This window comes from Spinacia oleracea, chromosome 2 (assembly GCF_020520425.1).
Source record: "Spinacia oleracea cultivar Varoflay chromosome 2, BTI_SOV_V1, whole genome shotgun sequence".
NCBI lineage: Eukaryota > Viridiplantae > Streptophyta > Magnoliopsida > Caryophyllales > Amaranthaceae > Spinacia > Spinacia oleracea.
This window is the reverse complement of record NC_079488.1, coordinates 45,701,440-45,712,317: the sequence shown is the minus strand read 5'-3', so window position 1 is coordinate 45,712,317 and position 10,878 is coordinate 45,701,440. Positions and strand designations below refer to the sequence as shown.

General features: G+C 40.0%; 1 long non-coding RNA gene across 1 annotated transcript; it reads right to left on the bottom strand.

Annotated features, from left to right (window-relative positions):
- Positions 1-325: 325 nt before the first annotated feature.
- LOC110803390 (uncharacterized) lies at positions 326-3,847 on the bottom strand. The gene is made up of 5 exons (XR_008927792.1): positions 2,519-3,847; positions 1,647-2,377; positions 1,400-1,552; positions 950-1,080; positions 326-870 (listed from the first exon to the last, which is right to left on the bottom strand). It is a non-coding gene; the product is annotated as an uncharacterized lncRNA (long non-coding RNA).
- Positions 3,848-10,878: the final 7,031 nt, after the last annotated feature.

Here is a 10,878-nt window from a genome sequence, read left to right as displayed (position 1 = left end):
GAATAGAGAACTGTTGAAATAGGCTTTAGAGGACGCCTGAGGACCGTTCTCCTGCTAAACGATCTCTATAGTTTAGAGGACGGTTGGGGTAGGCGTTCTATATACATATGAATAGAGGACGGTGGTCTCCTCTAACCGTCATCTATTCCCTTCCTTAAATCAGAAAATAAAGAAAGAATAGAGAACGGTTGGGACACTTAAATGTTATCTATTTAATAAAATAGAGGACATCTTGCTTAGATAGGCGTACTCTATTCTTCTTTTTTTACATAAACATATACGACATTTGTGTTAGATAACCGTCCTCTATTCCACCTTTTTTAAATTTTTTTTTTTTTTTTTGCATAAACCAGTATTAAGTATATTAAAAAATAATGTATCTTTTACAATTTACTTTATGCGTTTACAAAATAGAAATGGAAAAAAATAAAAAAATTACAAGAATACCCTTCCCCTAGCTTCTTCGTACTGGTTCAGTAATAAAGCAAAGAAAATCAGTCTGTGGTGTTCTTGAATGAGCCAGCTGCACATCTGTAGGAGCAGCACTTCGGTGCAAGTCTGTGGTGTTCTTGAATGAGCCAGCTGCACATCAGTAGGAGCAGCACTTCAGCTTGCACCGCGGAATATATTCCCTGAAATTCGTTTTGCTCAAGCGCACTTGATTTTCAATAATTCGAAAAAGAACTTTGCAGACCAAAGTACAACAAAACTCCAGATTCAACTCCACCCTCTAAAGGTAAGATGTATGGTTTTAAGTACGACAAAAATGTGTCTGATTCAAAACCCTGGAGCTCCCTATGCTGCACAGCCTTCCCTCCAAGAGCTGCATCTAGCTTGACTGTTTTAATAACAGTTGTTCCAGCCTCATCTCTATTAATTTAAGTACACAAGAAATGTCAACTCCACGGTAACCCAAAAATGAGATTACAATAAATAGAAAGATTAATACCTATGCAGTTCATGCTGCCAGTGTGTGTTCAGTGGTCTCAAGGATGCTGCCAGTGTGTGTTCAGTTGTCTCTTCTTGAGGAGACGAGCTTCTGTGGTTTCATTCAGCACATCTCTAGCTCCTCTCTGTTGCCTGTGTGAATATCAGGACAAAGCATGTTTTCAGTTCAATGCTAGTGCTCAAGAATAACATTTGCAGGAGTACATAGATATTAACACACATCACATCTGAATTTGATTTTAGACTAGAAAAGAAACTAGCCCTGATACTTAGAAACCCCAAGAAGTTTAAATCACACTCAACACATTAAGTTTGCACAACTGCATATACTCTTTTGTAGTTAACAGCAATTCGTGGTAAACCACGTACTCTGGTGTGTACCCTAATCTATAGAGAGCACTGCTAGGGTGCAAATGGCATGGAATTCCGTTCCTTGTGTTAACATACTCACCAATCCCCTTCTGTTTAGCAGAATTGTGGAAATATGCAGAACATATAGCTTGTCTAACCATATCCCAATCAGCAGATGAAGTGTAATCTTAAGTTGATTCAGTATTTCCATAAGTTGGGATCTTACTTCCCTAGCCTTGCGTAAAGCTTTAACCTGCAGAAAAACGAAAATATGGAAAACTTAAGTTAGCTTCATATGCAAATTCCACCATTTTTTTAAAGGTGATTTGCTTCGGTAAAGCTTTAACCTGTAGAAAATGATCATTGCACCAGTCTCCTCGATACTCGTTGCTTTTGCATTGTTGGTAAACATTGAGAAGGGTTAAGTGATCCGATTCAGGGACAAATAACTTTTCCCTAGCAGGTCACTCTCTTCTTCCCTGTCTTTGGGACGGAAGAATACTGTTGGAACTGAAAGCATTGACACTATAGTCAACACCTCATCGAGGCAATGCAGCTTTGCACCCATCAGTAGCATCTTTGCTAGTGGCGAGTCCAACGGAAATTCCACCATTTTCCAACCGAGGTCTGTTAAGCCACCGACATTGTTAAGGGCACCCAGTACCCACAACTGGTACATGGAATTTAGGATGTTTTCTTGTGGAGGTGGGTCCATGAAATCAAAGTCTAGTAAGTTCTCAATTTTGAGAGATTTCAGAAGCAAAACAACATTACCAAGACCTGTCCTCAGAATTTCAAGAACAGGACTATGAAGAATCTCATTCAGATATGCACTCTCTATATATAGACGGTAGCAAGTGCCGGGCCCAGTTCTACCAGAACGTCCAGCACGCTGGTCAGCAGCAGCACGGCTCACAGAGAAGACTTGAAGAGCATCCATACCCATTCTTGGATTGTAGACCTTCATTTTACCGTAACCCGTGTCGATAACATAGAAAATACCATCTACAGTCAGTTCAGCCCAAATGATGAAATACTGGAGCCTCATGGCTGTGTCACTGAACACCATATTTATCTCCTGTAAGAAGACCATTACAAGTTTAACTAACTGGTAACAGATTCTTGCTTTATATTTGCATAAATGTTCTTTTTACAGTTGTATTTTTTCTACTTTTTTTTAATCTTTCACTAGTATTGATGAGGTAATGTAGACGCCTACTTTTTTCCCCATTCCCGAAAGGGAAGGTTCGATGATGAGAACATAAATCTCCACTTGGCAACGCATCTCCTATAAAATAACGAATCTCGATCACCCTTTTCATTTTAGCCAAACCTGCTATTTATAGAAACCTGCTAAGAATAATAATTGCCGTAAAGGGTAGTTGCTAAAAGTGGCAAGTCATAAAAGATAGAAACCTGTCAGAATTAGGTGTTGCACTCCAACATAAATCCTAAAAGAGATAGAATTTACAAAAGGAATTCTGTTCCTAGAATAATTCGAAAATAAGAGTTACGTATTAATTAAAATCCTAACGAACCTAGAGTTCGTAACGGGCCCAAACGCATTTCGTCATAAAGTTAATACGCACTAAAAGACTCGGATAAGTCTCAAAGGCTCCGTATTCTACGAGTCCAAATCTGACAAGGAAACGCGGCCCAGATCCTATTTTCAACGCCTGGTTCAGGGCGCCGAAATCTTCGGCGCCCAGCCCTGGGCGCTGAAAATACCTGGGGACGTGTTCTCTCCGAATTCTTCTTGGATTCGTCTTCTAAAAAACTATCTTTCCACAAACTCTCCCCTATAAATACAGCCTCATAATCGACGTGAAAAGAACGCACAATTCATAATCTGAGTATTGACTCCAACCCCTAAGCCTAAGCCTCACGCTGCGAAATTGATCCCGCGTTCTGTCGCAATCGACCCTAAAGTCGAATCGAACGTATCCTGTCCCTTGTAGCTGAAGAATTAAGCCCGGATACTGGAACCTTGCTTGCAAACTCGAGATTCGTTAAATAAAAGGAGAAATAGCGAAGACAAAGTGGTTAGTTTTTTGAGAACCACAACGCACCTCTCAAGGGTGCGTTGTAATGTGTCCCTTCGCATGATTTAATCTCTTTCATCACCCTTTTATAAAACTGTTAAACTATTAATCTAATTGTTCTATCACGCCTAATAAAGATATTACCTTGGACATTTGAATTATCATGCTAGGTCCCTTAAATCCATCTAAACAAGATAATCACGATCGATTTAGTATTATGTGTTGCATATTGCTGAAATCAATTTAGAGTAGTTTAATAGTTAACGCATGTCCCTTCAATTATTTATGCTGAACTAGTAAGGATATCCTGCCTCTGGAGTTATCGAAGAGCACTCCTCTCGGTAGTTACAGTCCCCCGAACTCTCAATCTCTGCCCTGCGGGTGTACGTTTAGCGATGCCCACACCAGGGATCACAAGGGAACCTATGGCCGTCGTGGTCAAACATAATTGCACTCCCTTTATGTCACGATAACCGGGTTTTGTCATTTTTTCTTATTGTCGTTAAAAACTGTTAGGTTATGATTCATATGACAGTTCATAAATCATGCGGAAAAACCATAAAGCCAGGAAACATATTATTTACACATAATCATTTAGCATAGTTTAGATGCATACTCTTTGTTGCGTGCCTTCCCTAGCTGCGCCCGAACCGAACAAGAACAAGTCTTTAGGACTCCAAGTGTCGTCCCTCCGTAGATAGTCCACAGCACGTCCGGATCCGCCTTAAGATTGACCAACTAGAATCGCCCTTAAGGTTCTAATATTTTCGGTTAGGTAAGCAAGAATATTGGCTGATTTTTCTGCTTAAAAATCTTAGTTTTGAATACTTAAAACTTGTTGTATAAATAATGACCCCTAGGCCTTTATTTATAGAGTTATGGAAAAGGAATCGTAATCCTAGTAGGATACGAATTAATTGAAATTAGAATCCTACATGAATTCTATTTAATTAATTTATCCAATTAGGAATTGAAATTTAATCATACACTGACTTTTGTAGATTTAGGAATCACGCATGAGCACAAACTCACACACACACGGCAGCCACAAGGGCTGCCCATGCGCGTGCGAGCAGCAGCCCACGCAGCGCGGCCCACGCATCCGTGGCCTTGGCGCGCGCTGGGCCTGCCTTGCGGTAGGCCTGGGCGCTGCCTTGGCTGGGCTTGTGGCGTGCGTGCTTGCTGGGCGATGGCCCGGCTTCGTGCTGGGCCTTCGTCCGGCAGGCCTCGTCCGATGCTAATTCGTACGATACGCTTCCGATTAAATTTCCAGTTCCGGAATTTAAGTCCGATACGAACAATATTTAATATTTCTGATTCCGGAATTAATTTCCGTTTCGAACAAATATTTAATATTTCCGTTTCCGGAATTATTTTTCTATTCCGGTAATATTTCCGATTCTGACAATATTTCCGTTTCCGGCAATATTTCCGATTCTGGTAATATTTCCATTTCCAATAATATTTTCCGATACGTACCATGTTTCCGTTTCCGGCAACATCTACGACTTGGATAATATTCATATTTCCGATACGATCCATATTTCCGTTTCCGGCAATATCATCGTTTCCAGAGTATTCATTTCTTGCCTGTGACGATCTTAGCTCCCACTGAAACCAAGATCCGTCGGTTCCGAATATTCATAGATGGAGTATTTAATGCCATTAAATACTTGATCCGTTTACGTACTATTTGTGTGACCCTACGGGTTCAGTCAAGAGTAAGCTGTGGATTAATATCATTAATTCCACTTGAACCTAAGCGGCCTCTAGCTAGGCATTCAGCTCACTTGATCTCACTGAATTATTAACTTGTTAATTAATACTGAACCGCATTTATTAGACTTAACATAGAATGCATACTTGGACCAAGGGCATTATTTCCTTCAGTCTCCCACTTGTCCTTAGGGACAAGTGTGCATTTCCTAATTCCTTTGTCGCTCGATGCTTGCTCTTGAACATAAGGTAAGAGTTGTCATCCTTATTATGTCCAGAGGTGTTCCTCGGTTTCAGAGTTCAACTGATCAAATAAACAGATAATCATAGCCTATGATTCATCCGAGCACGGCCATGCATTTCACAGTTTCTAGCTCTCCGAGTGGCCTTGTACAACTTTTAAGCATCTCATCCCGATTTATGGGAGGACAATCCCAATCTTGCGATCTTGAGATTAGACTTCGTTTGATAGGTGATTACCTGAGCGTTGCCTTTATAGCCTCCTTTTACGGTGCGACGGTTGGTCAACGTCAAAGCAACCAGTTCTCAAACAAGTAATCTCAAATCACTCAGGTATTGAGGATTTAGTGTCTAATAATTTAATGAAATTTACTTATGACAGACTTTCATCTCTTACAGTAAAGTTTCATAGGTCTTGTCCGATACTAGTCTTCCCAAAGTAAGTATCTATGCAAATGATTATGACATTGCCATGTCCACATAGTTCAAGAAACAGAACTACTAGTCATCTTGCATTCTAATCGTCTAACGTTTTCTATGCGTCCAATTTTATAGAAAACTCCGATTAGGGACCATTTTCAACCTTTGACATTCAAGTTCACTTGATAGACATTTCTTAGTCACAGGACTGGTCCTGACAGTCTATCTTGAATATATCGTCAAGTTGAAGGGACTCATCATTTAATAAACCACAAATTAAATGGAAAAATGAATTCCTTTCATTTATTGTGAATGATTAACCAATAATGTTTTACAAAGATTTAAACTCTAAAACTTTAAAACATTAAACAGAGACATCAAAGCCAATATGCTTGATTCCCATAGCTGCAGTGTGCGAGTTGTGCTTCGCTTGCGGCAGAGGTTTAGTTAATGGATCTGATATGTTGTCATCAGTTCCAATTTTGCTTATCTCGACTTCTTTTCTTTCAACGAACTCTCGTAGAAGGTGAAATCTACGAAGTACATGCTTGACTCTCTGGTGGTGTCTAGGCTCTTTTGCCTGTGCAATAGCTCCGTTATTATCACAATACAGGGCTATTGGTCCTTTAATGGAGGGGACTACACCAAGTTCTCCTATGAACTTCCTTAGCCATATAGCTTCCTTTGCTGCTTCATGTGCAGCAATGTACTCCGCTTCAGTTGTAGAATCCGCAATGGTGCTTTGCTTAGCACTTTTCCAGCTTACTGCTCCTCCGTTGAGGCAGAAGACAAACCCAGACTGTGATCTGAAATCATCTTTGTCGGTTTGGAAACTTGCGTCCGTATAGCCTTTAACAATTAATTCATCATCTCCACCATAGACCAGGAAGTCATCTTTGTGCCTTTTCAGGTACTTCAGAATGTTCTTGGCAGCAGTCCAATGCGCCTCTCCTGGGTCTGACTGGTATCTGCTCGTAGCACTGAGTGCGTACGCAACATCCGGGCGTGTACATATCATAGCATACATTATTGAACCAATCAATGATGCATATGGAATCCCATTCATTCGTCTACGCTCATCAAGTGTTTTTGGGCACTGAGTCTTGCTTAGAGTCCTTCCATGAGACATGGGTAGGTAGCCTCGCTTGGAGTCCGCCATCTTGAACCTATCAAGCACCTTATTGATATAAGTGCTTTGACTAAGTCCAATCATCCTTTTAGATCTATCTCTGTAAATCTTGATGCCCAATATGTACTGTGCTTCTCCTAGATCCTTCATCGAAAAACATTTCCCAAGCCAAATCTTGACAGAGTTCAACATAGGAATGTCATTTCCGATAAGCAATATGTCGTCGACATATAATACTAGGAAAGCAATTTTGCTCCCACTGACCTTCTTGTATACACAAGATTCGTCCGCGTTCTTGATGAAACCAAAGTCACTGACTGCTTCATCAAAACGTATATTCCAGCTCCTGGATGCCTGCTTCAATCCGTAGATTGACTTCTTTAGCTTGCATACCTTTTTAGCATTCTTTGGATCCTCAAAACCTTCAGGCTGTGTCATAAACACAGTTTCTGTTAAAACGCCGTTTAAGAAAGCAGTTTTGACATCCATCTGCCATATTTCGTAATCGTAATATGCAGCGATTGCTAACATTATTCGAATAGACTTTAGCATTGCAACTGGTGAAAAGGTTTCATCGTAATCCACACCGTGGACTTGCCTGTAACCTTTTGCAACCAATCTAGCTTTGAAAACTTCAAGTTTCCCATCCTTGTCCTTTTTCAGTTTGAAAACCCATTTGCTTCCAATGGCTTGGTAGCCATCTGGCTAATCGACCAAATCCCATACTTGGTTTTCAGACATGGAGTCTAATTCAGATTGCATGGCTTCTTGCCATTGCTTGGAGCTAGGGCTCGTCATAGCTTGCTTGTAAGTCGCAGGTTCATCACTTTCAAGTAATAGAACGTCATAGCTCTCGTTCGTCAAAATACCTAAGTACCTTTCCGGTTGAGATCTATATCTTTGCGATCTATGCGGGGTAACATTTCTAGATTGACCATGATTCTCACCAGATTCTTCTAAAGATCTCTGAGTTTCATCTTGAATGTCATCTTGAGCATTCTCTAGAGTTTGTTGTTCGACTCGAATTTCTTCGAGGTCTACTTTTCTCCCACTTGTCATTTTGGAAATGTGATCCTTCTCCAAAAAGACACCATCTCGAGCAACAAACACTTTGTTCTCAGATGTATTGTAGAAGTAATACCCCTTTGTTTCCTTTGGATAGCCCACAAGGATACATTTGTCAGATTTTGGATGAAGTTTGTCTGAAATTAATCGTTTGACGTATACTTCACATCCCCAAATCTTAAGAAAAGACACATTTGGAGGCTTTCCAAACCATAATTCGTATGGAGTCTTTTCGACAGCTTTAGACGGAGCTCTATTTATAGTGAGTGCAGCTGTATTTAGTGCATGTCCCCAAAATTCTAATGGAAGTTCGGCCTGACCCATCATTGACCTGACCATGTCTAGCAAGGTTCTGTTCCTCCGTTCTGACACACCGTTCCATTGTGGTGTTCCAGGAGGAGTCAATTCTGATAGAATTCCACATTCTTTCAGATGGTCATCAAATTCATAGCTCAGATATTCACCGCCTCTATCAGACCGCAGTGCCTTGATCTTCTTGCCTAATTGATTCTCTACTTCACTCTGAAATTCCTTGAATTTGTCAAAGGATTCAGACTTATGCTTCATTAGGTAGACATAACCATACCTACTGAAGTCATCAGTGAAAGTGATAAAGTAGCTGAAACCACCTCTAGCATTTGTACTCATTGGTCCACATACATCTGTATGGATTAAACCCAATAGTTCATTTGCTCTTTCTCCAACTTTAGAGAAAGGTTGCTTTGTCATTTTGCCAAGTAAACATGATTCGCATTTACCATAATCCTCTAAGTCAAATGGTTCTAGAATTCCTTCCCTTTGAAGTCTTTCTAAGCGTTTCAAGTTTATATGGCCTAATCGACAATGCCACAGATAGGTGAGATCTGAATCATCCTTTTTGGCCTTTTTGGTATTTATGTTATATACTTGTTTGTCGTGATCTAATAAATAAAGTCCATTGACTAATCTAGCAGATCCATAAAACATCTCTTCAAAATAAAACGAACAACTATTGTCTTTTATTATAAAGGAAAATCCCTTAGCATCTAAGCAAGAAACTGAAATGATGTTTTTAGTAAGACTTGGAACATGGAAACATTCTTCCAGTTCCAAAACTAGCCCGGAGGGCAACGACAAATAGTAAGTTCCTACAGCTAATGCAGCAATCCGTGCTCCATTTCCCACTCGTAGGTCGACTTCACCCTTGCTTAACTTTCTACTTCTTCTTAGTCCCTGTGGATTGGAACATAAGTGTGAGCCACAACCTGTATCTAATACCCAAGAAGTTGAATTAGCAAGTATACAGTCTATAACGAAAATACCTGAAGATGGAACGACTGTTCCGTTCTTCTGATCTTCCTTTAGCTTCAAGCAATCTCTCTTCCAATGCCCCTTCTTCTTGCAGTAGAAGCATTCGGATTCAGAAGTGGGTTGACTGACCTTCCTCTTTGCAGATTTGGCGCCAGTTTGCTTAGTTGGGCTGGCCTTGTTGCCACCTTTCTTAGCATTCCTCTTCTTTCCAGATTTCTTGAACTTGCCCCCACGCACCATAAGCACATCCTGCTTATCACTTTTGAGCGTCTTTTCAGCGGTCTTCAGCATACCGTGAAGCTCAGTGAGCGTTTTGTCCAGACTATTCATACTGTAGTTCAGTTTGAACTGATCATACCCGCTATGAAGAGAATGGAGGATGGTGTCTATAGCCATTTCCTGAGAAAATTGCTGATCCAGCCGACTCATATTCTCAATGAGTCCAATCATTTTGAGAACATGTGGACTTACGGGCTCGCCTTTCTTAAGCTTGGTCTCAAGAATTTGCCTATGAGTCTCGAATCTTTCGACTCGAGCCAGATCTTGGAACATGTTCTTCAACTCACTGATGATTGTGAAAGCATCTGAGTTGATGAACGTTTTCTGCAGATCTGCACTCATGGTGGCGAGCATTAGACATTTCACATCCTTGTTGGCATCAATCCAACGATTGAGGGCTGCCTGAGTGACCCCGTCGCCTGGAGCTTCGGGCATCGCCTCATCTAGGACATACTCCTTTTCTTCCTGCATAAGAACTATTTGCAAGTTCCTTTGCCAGTCAAGGAAGTTTTTCCCGTTCAACTTCTCCTTTTCGAGAATTGATCGAATGTTGAATGAATTGTTGTTTGCCATATTAAAAAACTACAATTGAAAAGAATAAACAAATAAATAACCATTCACAGTTTCTCTTAATAAACTTAAATTCTAGCATACATGCATAATTCAATGTTTATTAAGCATTTTATTCAAGTTATGTGTTCCGGCAGGTGTGAATAAAATGATTCCAAGATCCTAAAATCATTGAAGAACTAAGCACGGTTTGTCGACTTAATCCTAGAACATCTTAGGTAAGCAAAAGCCTTTTGCTAATAGTCTAGAAACTATTCTTGGTTGATAGGTACGTCTAAGAACTTATTAGGAAAACCTATCGAATTTGCCACGACATAAAAGGACTCCTTACTTATATCGTTGAGTTTCACCAAAACTAACATGTACTCACAATTATTTGTGTACCTTGCCCCTTTAGGACCAATAAGTAACACCTCGCTGAGCGAAAACTATTACTAGATTGATGTAAAGGATATCCAAGCAAGTGTATATTTTGGCATGGCACCTTTTAACTCAATTTTTAGGTTTGGAACTTAAGGTTCTTACTATGTTGGTTAGATTTTAAGTGAACTAAAATCCTTAATCATGCAACATAATCAAGCTTTTGATCTCATGCATTTTAAGACATATTTAAAACAATAAATAACTTAAAACATGCATAAGATATTTGTGATCTAGTATGGCCCGACTTCATCTTGAAGCTTTGACTTCAAAGTCCGTCTTGAAAATCTCCGTGGGAGGCACCATTTTCTTCAAATAGGATAAGCTATAACTAATTACAACTATTTGATGGTTCGCAGACCATATTTGAATTGAAAAATAACTTTGGTACTTTAGACCAATTACATT